Below are 24145 nucleotides of genomic sequence, written 5' to 3' on the forward strand. Positions count from 1 at the left end.
GCTTACCTACCAAGGATGTGTCGTCCGACAACGTCCTTTCTGTAACACCTTAGGTCATCTTCCTTTTTGCTGGCACATAGTACCTACGAACCAGCTTTGTAACATATGAAGTGGGTTAGATTGAGAGCCAGACTGAAAGGAGTGCCCCTGAAAGTTACAATTACAAATAACACGTGTTCACCATTCGTTATCCATTACATATGTTGTGCACCCTGTTCTCTAGAAACAAATAGTTCTTTGTCTAGCACCATCTAGTCATTTCGTTTCTGTAATTTCTGTTTTGCTCGTGTTCCTAGGTAACATGAAGCTTATCAAACACTGTACACGGCTTTCTGAATTCTATGACGCTTCCTGAAAGCACCGTCTAGCAAACAATACTAGCTTACGTGATATTTAGTTTTAAGGTGTTTGAAACGACCATTCTCTTTCAGTATGTTGCTGTGTTTTTAAAATTCGGACTGTTGGAGGAACCGAGTCCAAAGTGGGGGCTAAGAACGTGTTCTGTTGGTCAATAGCCACAGCAAAGGTATGTGGGCACTCCCTTTCTCTTTCTTATCTCATGTACTATATTATGTTGAGCGTGACAATTATGCTTTTTTTCAAGGGGACTGATATCTATGAGCTGTTCTCTTTGCGTTGGTGCATTTGCATTCAGTCATTCCAAACGGAAATCAGAAGTTTATGTGTCCAACCCTTTACAGGATACTGGCCTAATAAACTCTGACATGTGTTCTTGTATCTAAAAGTAACACTGAATCTGAACTTAAATGCCTGCGTTGAAGAGAGGATAGAGGTTGTATTCACTTCTTTTATTTGGGGGGCTTAGCTGAATTTTGTAGGCCTATTTGCGCGCATTATGGGCCGGTGTTACAAAATATTTCAGCCCCTGCACAAATCCCCACCCCCTGAATGTCTTTTTATTTTTTATTTTTTGCATTTATTTATTGAGCATGAATCTAGCTTTGGAAAGGGTTTTACAGAGTAAATGATGCCAATTTGATTTTTTTATTAGATTTTTTTTATATATATACAGCACGAATACTGGCCCAAATTCAAGCCAATTCATAAATACATTTGGACTGAAAACGTGCACAAATACCCAGTGCAATGAAATCACAGTACTCGTGGCTCTACTTCACGCCAATTTGTTTTGGCCATGGGCACTATGATTTCAGAGCACTAGGTGTTTGTGTAAGTTTAACACGTTATTTTCATGGAACAGTAAAGTAATGCAAAGGCCAAGTTTTCTTCGCTTTTACAATTTGACCCATGACACAGACCTGTTTAAATGACCAGTTGTGGTGTCATCAGCCATCTGGAGTGCAGGGTTAGTGGTGTCTTTCCTCCCATATGTCCCCTTGTGCCCGCTTTCGTTTCCATTTTGTCTTGCCCTGTTTCTTCTTGCCTTTTTATCGTGGCGCACTTAGCGCTCCTCTCCCCCTCATGTCCCACTTACCTGTGTCTTGTCTACCCTCCCCTTGCCCTCCCACCTCCCTCCATTGGTCATTGTCCTCGCATTTGTGAGTACCTTCATCCAGACACCTCCCCTGCACCCCATTTTCCATCTGGAGTGCAGTGTGAGTGGTGTCCTTTCTCCCTTGTGTCCCCCTTTCTTTTTCATTTTTACTTGTCTTGTTTTTTCTTGCATTTTTATCATGGCACACCTAGCGCTCCTCTCCTCCTCATGTTTCCGCTTAACTGTGTCTTGTCTGCCCTCCCCTTGCCCTCCCACCCCCCTCCATTGGTCATTGTCCTCGCTTCTGTGATTGCCTTCATCGGGACACCTCCCCTGCACCCCGTGTTCCATTTGGAGTGCAGCATGAGTGGTGTCCTTTCTCCCTTGTGTCCCCCTTTCTTTTTCATTTTTTCTTGTCTTTTTTTTTTTGCATTTTTATCGTGGCACACCGAGCGCTCCTCTCCTCCTCATGTTCCCACTTACCTGTGTCTTGTCTGCCCCTCCCTCAACCTCTCCCCTCCGTCCATTGGTCATTGTCCTCGCTTCTACGAGTGTCTTCATCCAGCACCTCCCCTGCACACCATTTGCCATCCGGAGTGCAAGATGAATGGTGTCTTTTCTCCCTTATGCCCCCCTATCTTCTACATTTTTTCTTGCCTTGTTTTTTCTTACATTTCTTAACGACGCAACTAGCGCTCCTCTCCCATTCATGTTCCCGCTTACCTGTGTCTTGCCTGCCCTCCCCTCCCCTCTCCTTCGATTGGTCGTTGTCCTTGCTTCTGTGAGTGCCTACATCCAGACACCTCTTCTGCACCCCATTTTCCATCTGGAGTGCAGAGCGAGTGGGGTCCTTTCTCCCTTGTGTCCTCTTGTGCCCCCCTTTCGTTTGCATTTTTTCTGCCTTGTTTTTTCTTGCCATTTTATCGCAGCGCACATAGCGCTCCTCTCCTTCTCATGTTCCCACTTACCTGTGTCTTGTCTGCCCTCCCCTCCCCCTTCCCTCCATTGGTCATTTTCCTCGCTTCTGCAAGTATCTTCATCCAGCACCTTCCCTGCACCCCATTTGCCATTCGGAGTGCAGGGTGAGTGGTGTTCTTTCTCCCTTGTGTCCACTTGTCCCTTTTTCTTTTTTAATTTTTTCTTGCCTCACACCTAGCGCGCCTCTCCCCCTCATGTTCCGGCTTACCTGTATCTTGCCTGCCCTCCCCTCGCCCCTTGTCCTTTTTTCTGCAGGTGCCTTCATCCAGCACCTCCGCTGCACACCATTTTCCATCCGTGGTGCAGGGTGAGTGGTGTCACTTCTCCCTTGTGGCCTGTTGGTTCTGGGTAGTGAGTCTCCCAAGCGTGTCACTTTCCTTAGCAGGAAGAGGAGAATTTTTGGGCCGCTGTCTCCAGGATCAACACTATTCATCTCTGACACTTTGGTGGTTGTAGGAATTCGGGATGGATTGGGAGTTTAAGATGTATTTTCATTTGTGTTTGTGTCCTGGACTTCGTAGGTTCAGGTATTCTTTGCAATAACCGATTTGAGAGAGGTTGAATTCTCAAAGACACAAACCAATTTGCAGACCACATATTTTCGAATGACATGGAACTAGGTTGTTTTAAACTCTATTATAAGTGTTGACCAGCTGAGAAGTCTGCATTAATGCACACTTCATTTCCAAAGGAAAGTCTCTAGGAGTCTGATCCTCTGCCCACACCATATTGTATGACCTTGTGGGTTTCTGGAGGGTTTGCATGAGTGGAAACATGTCTCAATATGGCCGCGTTGTAGGTGGAAAATGTATAGTGATTTTCATCCTCCAGCCCCACAAAGAAGATGAAGAACTTTACATATTCCATATTTTTTTGGTCCTACTACATTTTGTATGAGGCCATCAGCTGTTCCTACAGTTCCAGATGTTCCAACACATAATATTGCATTTTATTGTGGTGAGAGGTCATGATACTGATGGGGCCTTTAATAGGTTTTGCATTCTTTGTACTTGGGTCCAATCTCCTTCAGATTCCAAGCCACTACAAGAACCCTTTCACCAGCTGACATCTCTGGTCAATCTATAGTGGTTTGGGTAATTCCTCAAAGATATATGAGTCAAAGGCTCCACTCTCTTTCCCTTTTCTCTAGACTTGGCTGCTTAATTTGACAAGAATCCCTTTTGGGGGGTTGGATATCAGGGATTTTTATCTACTGTTTGATGGTAATGTATGCTATCCCCCTGCTTGGCAGTCAATAATGTTCCTGCCTGTTTCCCAAATTAGGATCAGGTTATAATGATACCCCTCCAGGACTATGTTCCTAGTCTTTCAGGTCAGCCTAGTGAGCCAAATGGACCCTCTGTCGAATCAACTCCTGGAGTGTCATATTCCTCAACTCCCACTGCCAAATTTCACTGCTATCATATGATTTATGGCCATTTACTTTTTCACTCATGCTCACTCCTGAAATGTTCAGTGGGCCACTTACCCTCTATTTCAGCAGTAGATGAATAAACCCCTCTCCTCTGGCAGGGAATAAACACCTTCGTGGTCATAGAATGTTTGGGGAGGAGAGAGGTTTACACCTCACACATTCTTGTTCTTTGGACGCACAAGGCATGCTAAACACACCTACACAGACAGGGGAAGAGCAGGGTTGATCAGCGGGACCCTCATATACAGGGTTATCATTTCCACTTTCCCTGGTACATCTGTCTCTGGGGTGTCGAGTTTAGAGCGGCCACTCAATTTTCCCCTCAATTCTTGATTTCATTTCTCATTCTTCTGCATTTCAACAATCATCTGCCATTGACAGAGGACAGTGTGTTCTCTTAAACTGCAGAAATTAGTCTGATTAGCCTCCAGCTGTTTTCTATTCGAAGTCAATAACTCCTTTTACTTGTGGATTTGTCCATGTGGGGACTCATGTTCTCACTGGTATGCCTGTACTATTATTGCATTTTATTTAAGCTCAGCTGTCTACCACAAAATTTCTTTGTCTGTTTTGTAAAATATTTTAATAGAGTGCCATCTGATTCTGGGGATTTTCCACCCACCCCAAAGCACGAGCGCTCAATTTGTATTTATTGAAGAAAGTTCTTTTTATAAACGTGAGACCCCTAATTTAACAATATTGACTCCCTAAAGCCCCCTCTCATTTAAGCATAAGAAACACACAGGGTTGCACAGAAGGTCTTTTCATTAATACAATATAAATATTGAATTGTTTAAATTTAAACAAATTATATATCTATGAAATTTCAACGTCAATGGTAACTCCAATGAGGAATGATCAATACTCTAGTTTCCCAATTTTCAATGATGCATTTACAGGAATAGACACTTTTTTTTAATTTTGTAATTTTATTATTTGTATTTAATCTGTTTAGATTTTTACAAAGACGTTTTGGTCTTTACTATGCGTTCTCAATGTTCTCGACGTAGACCATGAAAGACAGGATTTTGCAAAAGAAAATACTTCAGGCAGAGGAATAGTCCTGGTATCGTCCTCATCTTTTGGCTGAAATGGGTTTATTTGTAAGCTACACCTGTTGAATTTGGGAGGCCTTCTCCAAGACGATGGTTAGAAGTTTGGTCGCTGCTATTAGCCATCTAGTTTGGGCTCCTGTAATAAGGCGATTCCACCAAATGTTTTCGTCAACAACGTAAGAGGTTATAAACAGGGGGCATAGGAAAGCTTTTCTTTCTTGGTCTACTGTCGGACAGACCATCAAGAGGTGCCTGATTGATTCTGTAGATTGTGGATCTTTACAAAGTCTACATGATTTTTCTTCGGACGCTATACGAATTGCTAAGATTTCTTGAGTCAGTAGGAGGTTTAAGCAGGCTTTCAGTAGGGTTTTCATTAGCCGTTTACAGGGGTATTTTGTGCAGTATCCCATTGGCTCTTTAGGTTTGTTGAAGACCGGTGGCAGGTGGGCTAGAAGTTTATTCGAAACTGCTTTCTCGTTGGTTTTAATCCAGTCAAGCCATTCCATTTTCGCTTTTATTCTTAATGGATTTTGGATTAGTTCTTCTTCAGAACATGATATCTCTTGCAGTGTGAGCTTTTGTGTATTGGCCCAGTCATTTAGAAATGTGTTGGTCCCTTTGGCAATTTCCACAGCAATCATGTGGTATATTTCTAGGCTCTCTGGATTCTGGATTTTTCTGAAGAGTTGGATGGTACTCTGTGCCACCACTGCCTCTAGGGAGAGTAGACCTAGTTCACGTCTTATAGCTGCAACAGCTGTGGATTTAGGTAAGCCTAATACTGCTCTCCAAATAAAGCCTTCCAATTTAGTCCATAAAGTGGATGGGATTGCAGGGGTTGCGTCCATGCCATACGTTAGTGATGGAATTACTTTTGACTTTGTATTTTCTATCGACTGCATGTAGTTGAGCAGTTAGGTTTTTGGTCTTTGTCCACAGGGTTTCCTGCATGCTCAAACCTCTCTTCGAGCTGTCAATTTCAACTCCCAAGTATTTAAACGTTGACACGATTTCGATTTTGGACTGGTCAAGGTATCACTTTAGGGTCTCTTTCTTTTTGTTCCCCTGCTTCTGGAAAATCAGTATTTTTGTTTTTGATTTATTAATCTCAAGATTATTCTCCTTGGTGTAGTGGGCTAGGTTGTCGAGTTGGCGTTGAAGGCCCACCTGTGTTTCCGATTTTCGGTGGCAATGATCTGATCGAGTCTTGCGAGTCTTTGAAATCACCAAGGAAAGAGATGAAGAGTGCTGGAGCCAATGGACACCCTTGTTTAACTCTGCGATGAAATGATATGTGGTTAGAGAGTAACCCTTGGTGGTTCAATCGAACTGAGACACTGGTGTTGGAGTGAAGGGCAATAATCGGATCGAGAATTTCATTGGTGCGGTTCCACTTCTTCAGATCCACAAAGGCGAGGAAGATTCGTGGAGCGCCTAGCAAAACTTTTTCTTTAAGAATGTTTAGGATCATTATGTTGGCACCAGTGCTTGCGTTCTTCTGGAATCCTGTTTGAAGTGGGTCAAAGATCGTGCCCAGTTCGGGAAGTGGGTCAAAAAGATTGCTGCAAAAACTTTGCCGATGACGTCCAGCAGTGCTATGGGTCGGTAGTTGGAGGGATCTTCTCTGATGCCTTTTTTGAAGATTGGGACAATGACTGCTTGAGTCCAAGAGCTGGGGATTATCTTGCGTTCTTTGCAGTCTTTGAATATCATGCTCAGGACAGTTGACCAGGCGTCAGGATGTTGCTTTAAGTCAGAATTTGCTAGACCGTCAGGACTAGGTACTCGTGACAATTTCAATTATGAGATGACTTTTTTATATCTTCTTTGTCTGAGAGGTCAACCCAATTCGCATCGGTAGATCATTTTGTTCTCTCAGTGGGGGGCGCAGGGGACTCAAACAGTTGCGAGAAGTGGGTGGTCCAGCTATCTTCAGAAACCGAGTTTATCATTTGAGAATTGGGGTGATGGTTTGTGTTAACAAGGGTCCAAAATTCTCTCGTTTCTTTGTTTGTGAGGACCTTGATCATGTTATGATATGATATGATAAGGCATTTGTAACGCGCCTATACACAAGTGTTTCAAGGCGCGACGAGGCAGGGGGGGGAACAAGGGGAGACAGACAACGATCTTACTAGGCCAGGTGTCATTCAGATCGCGCAAGTGCAAGGGTAGAGGGGAAGGGAAAAGTGCATGGGGAAAGGGAGAGGGGAAAGTGCAGTACAGGGTTATAAGCATACAGCATACAGGATAAATAACAAGGGCCAGCTGGTGGCAAGTGCAAGGTAAGTGCAGACAAGTGCTGGGAAGGGGGTCTGTATGGATACAGACACAGTCCCGTAGTGCAGGGGTTGCCGTGGAGGCAGTGCAGGGGAGAGTGGCTGGGCCGAGAACGGTGAATGGCCCCGTTGCAGATTCAGTGCAGTTTCAGTAGTATTAGCAGGGGAGAGGGGGAGAGAAAACAGAGGCAAAGAGGAAGGTTTTGAGGTGCTTCCGGAACCGGAGGTGGTTCTCCTCAAGTTTCAGGGAGGTAGGAAGGCTGTTCCAGAGGGAGGCCCCTGCAGTGGAAAGAGATCTGCCCCCAACTCGTTGTTTGGAGAAGCGGCTGACCCTGAGGGAGTTGGAGGCGGATGAACGAAGAGCTCGAGAAGGAAGATATTTAGGAAGAGAGAGTTGAAGGTATTTTGGCCCAAGGCCCCAGACGGCCTTGTGGACAATGCAGAGGGTTTTGAACTTGATCCTCGCAGTCACTGGGAGCCAGTGTAGTGATTTCAGTCCTGGAGAGATATGGTCCCTGGGCTTGAGGCCAAGGACAAGTCATGCAGTCCTGTTCTGGATGAGTTGCAAAGGGCGGAGAGTAGAGGCGGGCAGATTAAGATAGAGGCTGTTACAGTAGTCCAGCTTAGAGAAAACCAGGGCTCTAGAGACAGTGAGCTTCTGGGGGAAGGAGAGGAAAGGAAGGATACCTCTGAGGAGGTGTAGCTGGTAGTGTGACTTCTTAGATACGTCGGATATGTGAGGAGAGAAGGAGAGAGTGGAGTCGAAGATGACCCCAAGGTTTTTTGCCTTGCAGGTAGGAGTAGGAAGAGGGCCCAGAGTGGCCGGCCAGAGAGCAGCAGGGAAGGAGGGAGTGGGAGTGCCGATGAGTAGAATCTCAGTCTTACTGGCATTAAGGCAGAGGTCGTTGGCGGCACACCATTCCTGAATAGCAGAAAGACAGTCAGAGATGAGGGAAGGAGAAGAGGAGGCCGAGGGTAGCCTGAAAATGAGATGGGTATCATCCGCATAGCACTGAAAGTAGGGGCAGAGAGCGGCGATGTGGTGGGTGAGAAGTGCCAGATACTGGTTGAACAGCCAGGGAGAGAGGTTAGATCCCTGGGGGACACCACAGGTAGAGAAGAAGATGTCAGAGAGGAAAGACCCCAGTTGGACCTGGGAGGGTCGATTTGAGAGGAAAGAGGTCAGCCACGTCAGAGCCTGACCAGTGATACCGAGGTTATCACGGAGACGGTTGAGCAGGATGGTATGGTTGACAGTATCAAAGGCAGAAGAGAGATCAAGCAAAATGAGAACACATGGAATGTTAGAGTCAAGGTTCGAGAGCAGGTCCTCACGGATGTTCAGGAGAGCAGTTTCCGTGCTTCTGGCAGCTCTGAAGCCAGACTGATGGTCATGAAGACTACCAACACATTCAGCATGGAGATTAAGCTGGGAGATGGCCAGTTTCTCCAGGAGCTTGCCCGGGAAGGGAGTGATAGAGATTGGGCGATAGTTAGCTGGGCAGGAAGGGTCGGAAGAGGGTTTCTTAAGAAGGGGGTGCACAAGGGAGTGCTTGAGAGGGGATGGGAAGACTCCAGAGGCGAAGGAGTGATTGCAGAAGTCAGCAAGGGCAGGAGCCAAGGAGTCAATGTGGTCCTTGATAGTTTTGGAGGAACAGGGGTGGACCTGTTTTGATGAGACTTTCATAGATCGGACTTGTCTTGAAACCTCGTCAGCAGAAAAAAGGGGAAAGGAAGAGAAGGAGAGAGGAGGGGTGGCTGCAGAAGAGCCAGAGGAAGGGCAGGGAATAGAGGGGGAGAGGTTAAAGGAGGAGAGTGAGAACAGGATGTCCTGAGTTTTTGAAATGAAGTGAGAGGCCAGTGCCGTGCAGAGGGCCTGGGAGGGGACAGGAGAGGTAGAGACTGCAGCAGGGTTGGCCAGCTCCTTGCTGATTTTAAAGAGTTCGGCCGAATTGTTAGATGCCGCAGAGATGCGGGCTTGGATAAGGGCTCCCTTCTTGGTGAGAACGGAGAGCCGGTATTGCCTTTGGAGCAGGCGACAGGCCAGTTTGTCAGAGGATGAACATGAAGCACGCCATTTCCTCTCTGCCACCCTGCACTTGCGCTTAAGGGTGACGAGATCCGAGTCATACCAGGAGTTACATTTGGCTTTGGGCTTCAGGCGGATTCTCATGACAGGGGCAAGGATATCAAGAGTATCAGATATAGCGGAGTGGAGAGTGGAGAGGGCTGTGTCAGGGTGGGAGTCAGCCGAAGAGGGAGGAGGGGGCAAGAAGGTGGCAGCGAAAGCCTCAACTGACATGCGCTTCATGGGTCGGATGACCGAGAAGGAAGGTGGCAGTGATGGGGGTGGCTTTGCCTGTGGGGTAGGGAGGGTGAGGTGGGAGGAGAGGAGAAAGTGATCACTCCAGGAGAGAGGAGTGGAGAGAGGGACAGAGAGGGGAAGGTCAGAGGAGATTAGGGCATCAAGAGTGTGCCCTGCAGAATGAGTCGGCCCAGACGGGAGAATAGAGAGTGAGAGAGAGTCGCAGAGGTTGCGAAAGAGTCCAGAGGGGGGACAGGAGGCATCCAGGTGGATGTTGAAGTCTCCAAGAAAGAGGAGTTGAGTGGTTGAGGACAGGAGTGAGGAGGAGAGGTCCGCCCACTCGGAGAGGAAGGAGGAAATTTGACCAGGTGGTCGATAGATAGTAGCCACGGTAGGGGAATGGCTAGGAGAGAGAGAGAGTCGGCAGCCAAGACATTCAAAAGAGGAGTAGGTCTGCATGGGAGTAACAGTGGCAGGAATCCACTCAGGGAAGATAAGGGCCACACCTCCCCCCGCACGGTTGGGCCTGGGCACAGAGAGGATCTTGTAACCGTCGGGTAGGAGTGTGTCAAAGCTGGTGACAGAGCTGGCCGTGAACCATGTCTCAGTGAGACCGAGTACGTCAAGGTCAAGTTCCTCAAGAAGGCGGCAGATATCAGAGGAATGTTTGACGGCAGAGCGAGAGTTAAGAGTGGCAATGTGGAGAAGTTTGCCATCTTTGAAGGACTTCCGGGGAGGGGTACAGATCAGAGGTACGCCCTGCGGAGGTGAAGAAGGAGCATGAAAGGGGGTGGGGAGGGAGGGAAGAGGCAAGTTAGTCGAGGACAGAGGAGGGGGCACAGCATGTTGTCTGCGTCTGATTGGTACAGGGCAGCTCTGGTGTTTCTTAGCCACTACTTATAGAGTCTCAGCTCAGTGCGATAGGTTTCCCATAACGTAGTAGTGTTCCAGGTCGCTGCTTCTTTTTTTAGTTTTCTTAAGTAACGTCATCTGATCACCAGATTCCGGTTGTATGTGTGATTATGGTTAAGTGCAGGCTTGTGAAAGCCTTTCTGAGGTTTTTTGTAGGCAAGTAGCAGGGAAATGTAGCTGGCCCTGAAGGTTGAATCATTTTCTTCGGTGTCAGATGTTAAAATGTTGTATTCACCTGACAGGGTTTTGATGTAATTTGTCGTCATGCGCAAACGAGTTAGCTGAGAGTTTATTGTTTTGAATTCTCCTTTTCTCCTCCATTCCATTAATCAGTCATTCAGTCAGTAAGCAAGTGAGTCCCTGGAATCTATGGGTTTGGACTTTTTAAAGATTAGGAACCCATGCCTATAGAGGTGGGTATCCTTTCTCTAATATAATTGAATATGTGATTGGAAAGTGTTCCAAAATTGACATCGCACTAAAGATTCCCTCCATAGTCATTGGGCCTATTAATGAAGAGGACAGTCTAATGGGAGTGTATACTAATCCCAATTGGCCTCCCATTTCATGTGATGTCATCTTGGAGATTTCTCCTTTAAGAAAATGGTAACTGTCTGAAACATCATATTCCTCACAAGTGAACATGTTACTAATCAGTTAATCATATTACTCTCATATTGTCTAATCCAGTGATGCTGGTATGATCGTGACACAAAATTAATGTGTGTGCTAGAGATTTTTGTCTTTTGCTTTCTGATACTTTTACACAAAAACTCCATTCCCATCTCAGAGTAACTGGCAATGTTTCTGCATGAAAATATCAACAGTTGCCTAATCTACATAATGAAATAAACAATAACAAAATAATGATTTATATGGAGCTGATAGAGAATTTAACCCTGGACTACTTATTTTTTTGTTGTCAAATCAAGTCTCTAGGACATTCCCTTCAAAAGATACAAGACAATATGTGATTCCATATGTCATTTTGTTTCTTATTTAACAAATATTATATGGAATCCCCAGTTTCTTTGCCTGGTAACAGAACATCTAGTGCCCGATTCACAGAAAAGTCTGCATTGATCCCGCAAAGTCCCTGCACCAAAAATGACTCTGCATGGCCCTATGCGCAAAGTTGCCAATGTGCGGTACAAATCACAAAGCAACCCGAGCTGCATGAGGAATGCCTCCATGCAAACCAAAAGAATAGCCATAGACCAACCTTTGTACAAAGCTCTGCCTCCAACTCTGACCCACCATCCAGCACCCCAGTGACAATGCCCACTGTCCCCCGTAAGTCAAGGCTGCACCACAGCAAAACTGCCCGAAGTCCCCCATAACTCAAGGGTGCACCCCTGCAAAACCGCACAAGCCCCCTCGTCTGTCAAGGCTGTATCCCTGCAAAACCGTGTGAGCCCCTGTAAGTCAAGGCTGCACCCTTGAGAAAGCACGCGATCTCCCTCATAGGCCAAGATGGCACCCCTGCGAAACCACAAACGCTCCATTTTAAGATTAGCTGCACCCCTGCGAAACCACACAAGTCCCCTGTAAATAACAGCTGCACCCCAGCAAAACTGAGAACTCCAAAATTCACATGACCTGCAATGCAAACAATCAAATGTGTAGACAGACAAATGAACTGCATGAAGCGTGGAATGAATTAATTGAAAACTTGTATTGAATATAACACTATTCATAAAAAACAGGGAAGACATGTCTCTGAAGTCCGGGGAAAAAGAAATAAACAGAAATTAACCCTATTCCTAAAGAACTACATGCATGAAAGACTGGGAAGAAATGTCTCAGAAGTCTGGAGGAAAAGACAAAAACCGAAATAAAACATATGCCTAAAGAACTATAAACAAAGGCAGCGGGCTACTCCTCGTTTCCAATTTCTGAGAACATGTCCACCAGGGCTGAGTCACAGCCCCCATCCTCCTCCCTCAGGTGGGCATCTGTTGTTGCTTGCAGGGTTTGCAGGGTGTCCAACAACTGATGCTCTGCATGCTGTTCCGACCTGCAAGTCACCTCCAGGATGGCAGCCCGCCGCTGCGCCCGATACAGCGCCACCTGAGACCTGATTACCATCACCTGAGCCTCCTTTGCCCACTGCCTCTGATTTGATTTGATTTGTAAATTTGTAATGCACACCAGGCGAATGTAACGCTCACCTGGTTCCCACGGAGGCGCGGCGTCGAAGGCGCAGAACTCTGAAGATGGACATGAAGGGCCCCTCTATTCTGGCTTCCCTGGCTCGTTGGATACCCTCCTTAGGGTTTGGAAGGATGAGTTCTCCATCCTGCTTCTGATGCAGGGGCGCGTTGAAACCCAGTTACTTCACTGGATTGAGGATTGATGGGAGTTCAGGTAAGCTTGACTGTTCAGGTAAGGCGCTGTAAAAGTTCTGTTCAAAAGTTCAAGCTTAATAATAATGTTCGTTGTCTAATTGCAGCAAGCGCTAATGCTTATGTCTTTTTCCCCTTAGGGGCCGGGGTTCGGAGTGCCGGAGATATGGCGCCGACCCGAAGTGAAACAGTTCTGGATGAGCACTCAGGTAATGTCTTTGCATTCGCTCATTCAATGTCTTTGTCTTTTTTCCCCATAGGGGCCGGGGTCCGGAGATGCCAGGAAGCGGCAGGACCCGAAATGCAGTGGGAATAATCCAACAGGTAAGACTTAAAAGGAAACTGAGCTTTCCTTATTCCTTTTCTCCCTCTCACCTTTGTTCTTGTCTTTTTTCCTCTAGGCGCCGGGGCGTAGCTGAATCCGGAAGATCGCTGCTGAAGATGGAAGCGCCTTGCAAAGGTGAGTAAAATGCAGCGCTGCAGCGATCGAAACAAAACGCCTTTAAAATGATGTCTTCCTTTTCAGGGCCGTTGGAGAAATGACTCCGGGATGCAGATTTAGCAGGTAAGGTCTTTTCTTCTCCTATTCTCTTCCTTTCTCCCCTTGCAGGTGCTCCAGGGTGCGGGCAGGCGTGGCTGAAGTCAGGATGCAGGAGCTGACACGGTGAGCGTCCAGCTGCTAGGTGCAGAACAACGCGAAGCATGTGTGGCTGTTCGGGTGGGGTTTAAATAGCCTTGGAAGAAGTTCCTGGTATGTATCCTTCCACCAATCAGGTATGTATCCTTCCCCGACCACACCCGGGTGGTGAAGTAGTCCTACAGGTAAAGTAGTCCCATTCAGGCCTCAAGAGGGCCTGGATGAAGCAGCAAGGTCTGCATCAGGTAAGTGTGCACCCAAGCACTTAAACACATATCCTCTTCTATGAGCCTGGCGCCTAAGGCGCCAGGACTGGGGTCCGCTATGAGCCTGGCGCCTAAGGCACCAGGACTGAGTCCAAAGGGCCCCGACTTGGGCCCGCTGAGACTTCCCTGGGGAAAATGATGTCTGCCTCTGGGGTTGCTGGGCCCGGCCTGGCTCCTTGGAGGTAGGCATCATGACAGTACCCCCCCTCAAGGCCCCTCCCAAGGTCTTTTCCTCCGGGGGTTTTGGTTTGTGCGGGAATCTTCGATGGAATCGTTGAATTAATCGTGGTGCGTGAACATTGTTACTGGGTTCCCAAGATCTTTCCTGAGGTCCATATCCTATCCAATCAACAAGATAGAAGAGTTTCGACTTAACTATCTTGGAATCTAAAATGTCTTTCACTTTGAATTATAATTCTCCATCAATTTGGACAGGGCCTGGGGGCTCAGACAGTCTGGTTCCAGGTTGTACTGGTTTTAGAAGAAATGCGTGAAAAACGGGATGAATCCGCATGTTGGATGGTAAATCGAGTTTAAAGGCCACTGGGTTGATAATAGCTTTGATGGGGTAAGGCCCAATGAATCTGGGATTAAAAGTTTGCTGACCCTTGAGGGGTAGATGTTTAGTTGCTAGCCATACCTGATCTCCTACTTGGTAAGGAGGAGTTTTACTTCGGTGCAAATCAGCGTTTTCTTTATACTTTTTCTTGGCTTGCTGTAAGTGGGTTGTAGCTTCTTTGAAGGCTTGGGTTATTGTGGAATGTAGGTGATTTACTGCAGGCATCTCCAGGGTCAGAGGTGGATCTAGGTCAGAGGTCCGAGGATGGTGACCATACAAGGTATAAAAAGGAGTCTGTCCGGTTCCAGAATGCACTGAATTGTTGTATGCATATTCTGCAATCCAAAGGATGTCTTTCCAATTTAACTCGGATTGGTGTAACATGCACCGCAGATATTGCTCGAGAGTCTGATTGGTTCTCTCGGTTTGTCCGTCGGTCTGGGGGTGGTGGCTGGTGGATAACCGCACGTCTATTTGTGCTAGTTGGCAACATTTCTTCCAAAAGTGGGAGATAAATTGACTTCCACGGTCTGAGACTAATATGGCAGGGAAACCATGTAACCGCACTATATTTTCCATAAATTCCTTGGCCAAGGTGGAAGCTGACGGCAATCCTTTTAAAGGGATAAAATGGGCCATTTTGGAGAATAGATCCACTATTACGAGAATCGTGTTGTAACCACCACAAGGAGGCAGGTCAGTTATAAAGTCCATTGACAAGGTGTGCCAAGGTGCTGGTGGAATGTCCAAAGGTTGAAGTAGGCCGGCTGGCCTTTTCTTTTGACTCTTATTTTGGGCACAGATTCCGCAAGACAACACAAATGACTTTATGTCTTTTCTCCAAGAAGGCCACCAGAAGTGGCGTTTGATCTTTTCTTCTGTTTTCGCGATACCGGGGTGTCCTTCCATTAATGATTCATGATGACGGGTAATGACAAGTTCCTGCAATTCTTTACTTGGCAGAAATAACCGCTCTTGGAAGTAGGGTAAATCATCCTTAACGGTGTAATGAGGACCCTTTTGACTCCATTCCAGTAAGGCAGAAGAGTCAAAAAGCTGTTTTACTTGAGCTTGGATGTCCTCAATGGTTTGCAATGAAGTCAAGCCCAGAATTCTTTGTTCCGGTATGATTGGCACAGGTTCAAAACTCAAATTGGGTTCTTCCATGCCTATCCGGGATAAGGCATCTGCCTTACCATTCTTGCAGCCAGGGCGATAGGTAATTACAAAATCAAATTCCGCAAAGAATAAAGCCCATCGGAGTTGTCGCGAAGATTGAGCTTTGGCCGTCTTTAAATACTGCAAATTTCTGTGGTCCGTAATTACGGTGATGGTGTGTCTTGCACCGAGAAGGTAGTGACGCCAAGCCTTGAAAGCTGATTTAAAAGCCAGTAGTTCTTTGTCGGTAATTGCGTAATTAAGTTCAGGTGGAGAGAATTTTCTGGACCAAAAGGCTACAGGGTGTAGTTGGTTAGTTTCTGGGTCTCTTTGCGACAGGACAGCTCCCATGGCCGAACTGGATGCATCGGTTTCCACGATGTAAGGGAGATCTGGGCACGGGTGCTTCAATACAGGTGCAGAGGTGAATTTGGTTTTCAGGTCCTGAAAGGCTTGTTCAGCCTCAAGAGTCCAGTCAAAGCGTTTATTTTTCTTTAGGAGAGCTGTGATGGTTTGAACAGTTCGAGAAAATTCCGGGATGAACCTTCGATAGAAATTGGCAAAGCCAAGCATGCTTTGCACTCCCTTCACAGAGCTAGGAGATGGCCATTTGAGAATGGCGTCCACTTTCCGCGAGTCCATTCGGATTCCTTGAGGTGTCAGGATGACTCCGAGAAACTCCACTTCTGTGGTATGAAAAACGCATTTTTCGACCTTGGCAAATAATTTGTGCTGACAGGTAAAGTAGTCCCATTCAGGCCTCAAGAGGGCCTGGATGAAGCAGCAAGGTCTGCATCAGGTAAGTGTGCACCCAAGCACTTAAACACATATCCTCTTCTATGAGCCTGGCGCCTAAGGCGCCAGGACTGGGGTCCGCTATGAGCCTGGCGCCTAAGGCGCCAGGACTGAGTCCAAAGGGCCCCGACTTGGGCCCGCTGAGACTTCCCTGTGGAAAATGATGTCTGCCTCTGGGGTTGCTGGGCCCGGCCTGGCTCCTTGGAGGTAGGCATCATGACAGCGAAATAAATCGTAATTGGGCGCAGGTGTGTCCTTTGCGATTAGACAGTGCTTTGGTCCGCTTCATCATATGAGATTGATATGCACCAACTCAAGTCCAGGACTCTTAGCAAAACAAATGGGTCTTCAAGGCCCTGCGGAATGCCGGGAGAGTTGTAATCTCACAGATTTCTCTAGGTAGTTTGTTCCATGCTCTTGGACTGTACACTCCATATCTACAGTCTCCTTTACTCATATACCTGGTATGTGGTATCTGAAGCAGATTGTGATCTGCTGAGTGCAACTGTAGGGTAGGGGCGTGCCTCCTAATTTTTTCTGATAAATATCTTGCCCTGTCTTGTTGACACACTTGTAGACCAGGCAAAGAACCTTAAAATCACTTCTCTCCTTTATTGCCAACCAATGTAAGGCTCTCCTTAGATTAGAGGTTGGGGCTGATTTTTTTTACCCTATGTACTAGCCTGACTGCTGGATTTTGAGCCACCTGCCGTGTACGCAGCTGATAGGCTGGTATGCCCGAAAGCAGTGCATTTCCGTAGTCTAGTCTCGAGTTGACCAGAGTACCAATAACCACCACTCTATCATCATTCGCAATGAATGGTAGGATATGTCTGAACAGGCGTAGTGAGTGAAATGCTGCCTGTACCTTCACGCTATTCTGAGCTCCACTTCCCATGTTATCCTCCCAGACACAGGCCAAATTCTTAATTTTCTTAGAAAAATTCAGCTGTTTCCCCAGGAGGCATGGGGAGTGTAATTGCTTCCTCTGCAGGTGGTATTGGGAAGCAAATAGAGCCACTTCTGTTTTGCTGGCATTCATCAATAACTGATTGGCACACATCCAAGTCTGTATTTCCTGCAGGCACCGTTCCACTTTCTCATACGTCTCCTCTAAATTATGTATCCTCATGAACAACTGAGTGTCATCTGCATACGAATGGAAATGTATGCCATGCTTCCTAAGGATGTCCATGAGTAGTTTAACATATAAAGGAAATCTCCAAGTCAGACTCTTTGTTCTCTTTTAGAGATAAATGATTCAAACCATCGAAGGGCTAACTTCCCAACCCACCCTACTTCTCTCAAACATTTCAGTAGTGTCCCATGATCCACCGTATCAAAGGCGGCGGACAGGTCCAGCATAACCAGCAGGGACAAGCCCCCCTGATCTGCCGTCTCCAACAAATCATCTCATACTGTCTCCAATGCTGTCTCCGTCCCAAAACCTGGTCGGAAACCAGATGGCAACGGATTCCAACAGATGCTCTCGATCCACATGTTCCTGCAGCTGGGCAGTCACAATTTTTTCCAAGATTTTGGATGGCCATGACAGTCCTGCTAGTGGTCTATAGTTCTGGAAGTTCTTAGGATCTCATTTTTTTTTAACAACGGCGTAACCACAGATTTCTTCAGGATCATTGGTACTAGCCCTGATGTAAGCGATTTATTAAAATTTTTTGTAATAAATGGGGTGATATCTGAGGTTATTCGCTTGGCTACTGAGGATGGAATAACTAAAAGCGCGTCATTGGTTGCCTTCGAAGCGGAGACCAAGGAACAAACCCTTTCCTCTGATAATTCAGTGAACATTAATGACTTCTGGTCCGCCCCGTTATCTACATCCTTGGCTATACATTCTGGGCTAGTCTCCTCAGTTACCTCCAGATCCTCATGAGGATCTAATGGTTTAATTTCCATAATATTTCCCTGTATTAGTTCTATTTCATTTATAAAATAGTAATTGAAAGCATCCGCCTGTGCGTGTGATGATTCTGGCGCTGCTGATGTGCACCCAGGATTTACTAACTTGCTGCATACAATTCCCGTGGCCTATTCATGACTTTGTAAATGTTCCCAGTTATAAATTTGGATTTGGCTTCGAAAAAAGCTTTTCCATATTCTCTTCGTGAACTCCTGACCTGTCCTTAATTGCTCTCTATACAATTTGTTCCCCATTTTATCTCTAGAGATCTCAACTGTCCCCTTTTATTGGCCAAATCTGGCGAGAACCAGGGGTTGGTGGACTTCCTAACTTTTTTTTGTTGGTGAGGGGCCTGTTCATTACATAACACGGCCATCATTTCTGTGCCTTGATTGAAGAACCCCTCACATGGAAGAGCATCTTCAATCTCTGCCAAATCATGTTTCAGAGTCTCCCCTGAGATTTTCAATAAGTCTTTTGGCTTACGGAACTGTCCCATCCAATTTTCCTCTCAGCAAGCAGCGGCCTCTCATATCGCCTGTACACGGAAAACATAGCCTGCAAGGCCATCCTATCATCACCCTGCCTCATTGGTGCCACCTGCCTCCTTGGGGTGGGTTGCCCTGTTACAGTCTGCCTCCTCACAGTTGGCATCTGCTGACACCATGCCCAGTGCATGCTGTGTTGGTACGTCCTGTGACGTGATGAGATTTGTCTTGTATGTAGGGTACCTGCACTGCTCTGAGGGCCCTGCTGATCCTCCATTGCCTGTGGCTGTGTTGGTGCCTAGGTATGCACAGTGACCACCTCAGGCGACCTTGATGAGAATTCCACCTCGAGCAGGGATGTTAGTGCCATCAGAAGGAGCAATGGTGGTGGGACTGGTGCACAGGGGGCAATGCTTGAATGTGGGCCGGAAAGGCACCTTGTAGGATGATTGGTGCACAGAGGAGGAAGCCGAGGAGGGGGTCGTGGCAGAGAATAGCCCATGGAGCCCACCAGAGAACACGACTGTTGCCAGCAAGGCCACAAGACAGCACAGCACATTGTGATGATGCACAAGCATACCACAAGTAGCCTGTCCATCATGGATGACTGCGGTCTGCCACGTGAGACCAGCCAGCAGAGGCAGCACATGATCCGTGATGGACACATCAGCTGGCATGGGGATGCTTGCCTGGGTGGAGGCATCCCAGAAGGTGCGCACTGCTGCATCTGATGGCCCAGGGACAGGGTTTTGTGAAGGCAACTCCACAGTGGCCTGCACAGCTTCATGCCCCTGGGACAGGGTTACAGCACGAAAATGCTCCTCAATACCCCCACCAAACTCCATGGGATGGACCGCAATGGCCACCTCCTATGTCTGCATCGCCACCTCCATCAACTTGGATGACTCCAGGGTGTCTTCCCCTGTGAATAACCCCTGTGTGACATCACCATGTCCCACTGCTGCTGAGGAGTCCCCTGCCTCCTTCACTTCCTGGGACTTACCCTCAGCAGCCACACCCAATGGTCCTGGTGCTACCTCAGAAACAACGCTCCCCAAAGATGAGCCGTCACAGGGGAGTGGCTGGGGTTTGCATCGTCTGGTGGATTTGACCCTGTGTCCATGCTCCGCAGCACCCCTTCTGCCCCTCCAGCTGCAGCAACTATGGTAAAGGGGACATAGAACATTGACATCAGTGTACGTGTGTCATGTGTGGCATACACAACATTTACAGTAACATGAAGTCCCCATGGTTCAACCAGCAAAATCCACACTCACACACATGGCTATGCAATTCTCATGAAAACAGACACAACAATCTAGGGTCAATGATGACCACATCTCAAGTAATATGACATTGCACAATGTCAATGGCAACTTGACCCAACTGCAACCTGCAGCGTTGCTACAGGAGACATGGCACAGGGGCACAGGGGTGGGCATGGAGTCAACTGGTAGGGTGGCCAAATACAGAAAGCATGGAAGCACAGATGGGCCAGGGTAGCACTGTGTATACATTGGTGACAAGACACACAATGGAATGTTGTCTCCTACTAGACACTCATGATTGCACTACTCACAGCATGGCCATGCCAACACCTGCTTGGGCATCCTTCCGTACAAACTCATCAAACAACATGCCTTCCTGTCAGCCTGACCTGTGAGCATGCAACATATATATGCACTAATTGCAGTGGCACACGGTTTATGCATAGACCCAAGCACATACACATGGCATGGGCACACATCAACTCAGAGTACACATGCAGCTGCATGACAGATCCCATAAATGTCCCTGAAATGTCAATGCCACAATTTGACATCGCCAAACATCAATACACATGTGTCTCCTACAGTCGTTGAGGGTGGATAGGCACACAGGGCAATGGTCCACACAACATCATGTCAATCACGCAAGCCCTCAAATGGGCACAACATTCTCACCTGGCACCCTTGCTCTCCAAGCATGCCCAACCATCAAGTGACATTGCAAGTGCATGGATTGTGTCACTGTACAACCACACACACACTGCAAATACTAGCGCATGTCCACTAAACAAATGTCACACTTCACACAATGGGAGCACTGTCTCGGGGCTGCATGCCGCTGTGGATCACTGAAACACACATGCTGCATATATAAGGTTGTAACTACAAACATGCAGGCCCATATACAACACACATGCACTGTAGAGCAGTGCACCACATGGCTGCTCACCAGAAGCATCAAGATGCTGTTTCCACTTGCAGATCCGGGGATAAAGTTTTGGGTAGAACCTCGCCAGAACCCGCATGCTGTTGGTGGGAACATGCACCTGCATGCACGGTGCACCTCCATGGTGGCACCGGCCTTCATGGCGCACAATACCTTGGTTTGGGGCATGGACTTGAGGTCCTCCCATTGCTTATGCACGCTCTTGGGCAGCAGATTGCCACCCCCTCCACGTTGATGGCAGCCGTGATGTTCACCCAGATCTGCTTGCATCCTTCTATTCCCTGTTGCTTTGCTCGGACAAAGAGGGCATAATCATTCTCCAGGACATGATCCACCAGGTTGCCAACTTCTCTGGAGCTGAAGTTGGCAGCCCTCTGCCTCGCTGGTGTGAGGTTGCTGCTCTGATAAGAAAATGATGAGGCAGGTGTGGGTGGGCAAAGTGGTCCTGTAGATGGGCTGTGGAGCAGGGGAATGGAAAGTTGGGAGTCTGACACAGTTGATGAGGTGCTCACAGGGCCGGACGCAGGACCACAGGCAATGGCAGGTGAGCAGGCACTGCCAATGCAGTACAGGTGGGAAGCATGTACTCACACTCGGCAGGCAGCAGCGGATGGCAAGGTAGGAGGCAGCAGAGGGCAAGAGGAGGTAGTACAATTGGCACACAAGCAGGAGAGGGTTGTCCTCTGTGTCTAGCATCAAAGGCAGCTGAAAACAGAGTACAGGCCATTAGCATGTAAGTTACGTGACACGTGCTGCATGCAGCGTGCATAGACGTCTCACGGCAATGACAGTGATATTTAAGGGATGCGATACGTGACAAAGGTTGTGCGTGCAAAGGTACAAATATGGGCGAGTATCGTATACATGTATTTGGGGTGTAATGCAAGCGTTTCCTTCATGTAACGCGTACCGTATTTTTCTTTTTGGGGGTTGCCTCTGTGCATATGCGCATGTATTTTGGTCTATGTTGAGGCCTATGGTGTGTAGCATGCACAGTTTTTGGTTGTGGAGTGGCTCTGCATATCACAGACCGCATTTTTCACATTTAGGAAGCTTTCTGGTTATTGAGTATGCAATTTCTGAGTTTTAGCGGTGCCGCTACCTATCGCTACCTATCGCATACGCATATTTTTGCTTTTAGGGAACATTGGAGCCTTGCTGGACCACACATCTATGTTGCACATCACAAAGACTGTTCCCTTCCTCACATTTCCCAGAATAATTTCTTGGTGTGCCTTCCATTTCGCCTTCGCATCTGAAACATGAGTCGAAAGGCCCTCAAGGGCGTGGACAGGGGTCAGGGTCGGGGATGTGGTGATGATACATCTGCCTCAGCCCCAGGAGGACATGGTAGGTCTCAGCCACAGGTGACCCTGCACATGGACGTCAAAGTGAGCGCAGCCAGACAAGTGAAGCAGCATCAGCTAGGGCCACTACTGCCAAGAAGGGATGCCCTGCAGAGTAGCAAGAGGCTCCAGCCCAAGACACGGTACAGGATACAGCTCTGCAAAGGAAGAGACGCTTCACTGAAGAGGAGCTCCATATCCTCGTTAACTATGTAATGTGAGAAACCAAAGGGTGTCTCACCTAGTAGCCCCCGGGGATCTCTCTCTCTCAGGTGGCCAGGACACAGCCATCGCCTTTGGATACAGACCCTGGGGGTGGACCAGTGGGGGAGGATCACCTGGGTGAGGGGTCTTTGGGGAGACAACCGATGGTGAGATGCAGTATTCCCCCTCTCCCGTACCCATGACTCTTTCTATTTTATAGGATCCTCTAATGTCCCAACTCCCCCCCTTTCTACACAAATACTGGGTCAAGGAAGAGGGCAACTGAGAGTAAAGAGGCTAACGCTTACATATCTCATGGGACATCTCCCGCTAATCGAGTCAGGCTAAGTCAGGGACTTGACTTTTATTACATACATCTGATACCCATTAGATCTCCCCACATGGATAAAAGGTGGAACATAGAGACACACTCCGAGCAAGGTGGAACACAAGAAGGAGCCGAACTTATGGGGCGAAGGCAAACCTAATGGAGAAGAGCGACTGATGACAGAAGGGCGAGAGCAAAGGGTAGAGAAACCCAGGAGATCCCTGCAGGAGGTTGTTGCCTCTGAAGAGCCATGAAAGATACTCAGAGGAGGCCAAATCCCAGACAAGAAGACTACATTGTGTTTCAAGGGCACCAGCGACCCTCCCGGGTGAACAACAGAGTTGGGGTGGTGAGGCCAAGCCTTTGGTATTAACCTTGACTCGTGCATTAAAACCGTAAAAACAAAAAGGAATGCACACATCCGATGAGTTGGCGAGTGACATGAAAGGCTGGTGTGTGTTTGGAAAGGATTGAAGTTACAACAGTATCTCTCACAACTGAAGGCTGCACGGATGTGGATGAAACATGAAGGTGAACTTTAAATTGCAGATAACTGTGAAGACAGTGATACAGAGTAGCGGAGTGGTTCCGGCGATTGGAAGTAGCCCACTCCAAGGTCCCTGCGAAAGGTGAAATGTTTTGTTATAAAGCGACAAAGTGAAAGAACTATAAAATGCATAATGATCAGTATTAACCCTGGCAAAAGGGGAAGTGAAAAGGTGAATGTTTAACTTTTGTGCTTGTGATAATGAACTACCCAGACCAAGAGACACTGGGCCAATAGCACAAGAGTCTGAGCTGAAGGGAAAGTCGAAGTGGTCTTGCGGAGGTCTATAGTAAAAACCTTGCACATTTGAAAGTCTTTGACATCAGGGAAAGGTCAGAGCCCAACTGACGGAAACCAAAAGTGGGATAAATTTGAGGAAGGGAGCCACTAAGGAATGAGAATTAAGCTTGGGGAAGGGAACCCCAGCAAGTGCTCTGATTGCGAGGTCCGAGCCCGACTGAGGGAGATCTTCATTGAATCAGGTACTTTTTGGTTTAAAGGTCTGAGCCCAACCGAGGGGGAACTACATGAACTTTTTGCTTTAAGAGGTCCGAGCTGAACTAGGGAGAGCTGCGTGAATTTTTGTTGAACTGTGAAAGAACTTTTGAAAGCTGGAATAAGGGATTTTAATGTGGAAGGCCAATTCATCCTGTTTACATGGACAGCCTTACTCCGTGCTGTCCAACGTCGGAAGGAGAGCTGACTCAGCCACATTGATTCTTAATGTTATGACTCTGATTTTCCTTTGCATACATATTCCCCTTTACACGGGTGTGTATAAGAGATAGGCCATGCATTAGTTTTTGTTAGTATAGGCCATCTTCATTTGACAGAGACTGAATAGGACTGTGTTTCTTTATTATTTGATGGTAGAGACTATTCCTATCATAGCTATAGGGCAAAGCAGGATA

At 47.3% G+C, this 24145-nt stretch overlaps 1 protein-coding gene across 1 annotated transcript in view; it reads left to right on the forward strand.

Moving 5' to 3' along the window:
- Positions 1-506: 506 nt before the first annotated feature.
- The window catches only part of GAS2 (growth arrest specific 2), a 1136685-nt gene continuing 1113046 nt past the window's right edge, over positions 507-24145 (forward strand). The window contains exon 1 of the mRNA XM_069623497.1: positions 507-526. The gene's annotated coding sequence lies outside the window, so the exon portion shown is untranslated. The remainder of the gene's footprint in view (positions 527-24145) is intronic.

This window comes from Ambystoma mexicanum, chromosome 11 (genome assembly GCF_040938575.1).
Source record: "Ambystoma mexicanum isolate Mex_15411 chromosome 11, UKY_AmexF1_1, whole genome shotgun sequence".
Taxonomy (NCBI): domain Eukaryota; kingdom Metazoa; phylum Chordata; class Amphibia; order Caudata; family Ambystomatidae; genus Ambystoma; species Ambystoma mexicanum.